This window comes from Mizuhopecten yessoensis, unplaced genomic scaffold (assembly GCF_002113885.1).
Source record: "Mizuhopecten yessoensis strain PY_sf001 unplaced genomic scaffold, ASM211388v2 scaffold11155, whole genome shotgun sequence".
In the NCBI taxonomy this organism is placed as follows: Eukaryota; Metazoa; Mollusca; class Bivalvia; order Pectinida; family Pectinidae; genus Mizuhopecten; species Mizuhopecten yessoensis.
In genome coordinates this window covers 183,124-184,905 of record NW_018408907.1, presented here as the reverse complement: position 1 = coordinate 184,905, position 1,782 = coordinate 183,124, and positions in this window count along the sequence as shown.

Sequence of the window (1,782 nt, the reverse complement as noted above, 5' to 3'; positions counted from 1 at the left end):
AATCAACCCCCTACTCCGCGCTTCGCGCTTCGTATGCTTCCACATACTCATAGTCCTGGTTACGTTCCTGGTATATATAATCGTTGGGGTGACATTTTTACCGAAAGTCGATTTAAACCCCTAAACATGTAAAATTACACTGAACCCCTTATAGTTTTGGACCAAATATAGCTGTAACAAATTATCAGGTCCCTGTGCTTATATGCTGTATCCCGCAAGAGGCCAGATGTCTTGATAAAACATAAAGACAGTTCAGTATACCAGTCACCACTGGAGGAGGCGTGATTTTGGGTTGCGATTGACGCACCATTAGATGAGATGACGCACACATTATCTATAACTGTAACTGCCCTGATGTCATTGAACTTTGATCTTTTTCTTAGAAAAAAGGCAACCTAAGAGTTTGAGACACATCATCTTTCTGACGCATTGTTCATCGTCTCTCTTTAAGAGCGATATTCTTTCGGTAACACTTTCGGTCACTGCAGGAATAACACACTGTTCTCGATAGATTTCCAAATCTAGCTGTGGTTGGGGAGCTTACACGTTTTGATGAATCCGAGAGCGTTAGAGGATAGGTAATACCACACTAGCCCGAGTTTCCTCTGGCCCTGACACCAGACTTAGACATTTTTGGCGATAGACACCTATCTGTCAAAATGTCTAAGTCTGGTGCCGGGACCAGAGGAAACTCGGATTAATACCACACAAGACTGGTCCATTGGGTTGGGACAGACAAAGAGCATTCTACCCGTTACCTTACACTGGATATTGTCCTATGTGCCATAACGGAACACGACAAGTATTGGTGACATAAATGTGTTTTAACGCATCCAATTGTGAACAGCTGGGATCTTTTCTATTTACATGTGTTCTTTTCCCTTTTTTTACACTACGTGACGTCTTCTTTAGTTACACCTCACTGTTGTCCATATTGCCGGATATTCGTCAACTTAAAGTTTTGAAGGCAATACTTTCTTTCCCTATACCGGGACATACCTAAATCCTAAAATTCCCTACAAAAAACATTTAGGTATAACTTTAATGCAACGACTAGTTTATTTGTTGTCAGTATAATGTAACTGGCGAACTGTGCAGGGCAAGGTAACAATGTAAAGTAACACTCAAAGTCGGCATCAGATCTGCGGTATCGTGAGCCGGCAAATATACCAATATGATGCTCTCCGGAACACATATATGTATATTACACATATGAAGATATGTCCTGAATTACCTTAACCTTCAATAGGAAGCTAAACATATAAACCAACCATCAAACGGACCAACCGGGTAACAGAAATATCGAATCGTTCAATTGGACTTGGATTAAGGTCCAACAAGCTCCCTAGAAGAGGTTATAGTCACCCGAATTGTAACCCCTTGGTAGGCCATATTCAAAGACCCCAATTAAAATTGGAACTGATATATGTAATTTAAATGTATATTGGACTTCTAAATAGTTAATAGAATGTTCCATTGCGAGGTAAACATAGTCATTACTAAAACATTAAGGCTGACGTTTTCATCAAAATAGTTCATCTGTCATATACAATGTCATTCTCTTTTGAAGCTTAACTGAATGCTACGAAATGACATATCAAATAAAGCTCATTTATACACCTAGGTCATGCGGAGCTTAAATTCTCTTCAGACATCTATAGAGATGGATGCTGGCCTCAAACGTAAATGATTATTGCTATGTTTTTTTCTGATTTAAACCTATTTATTGCCCCAAATTTGAGCAGGAGATTAGGCACAAGTTATATCAACTTATCAACGCCT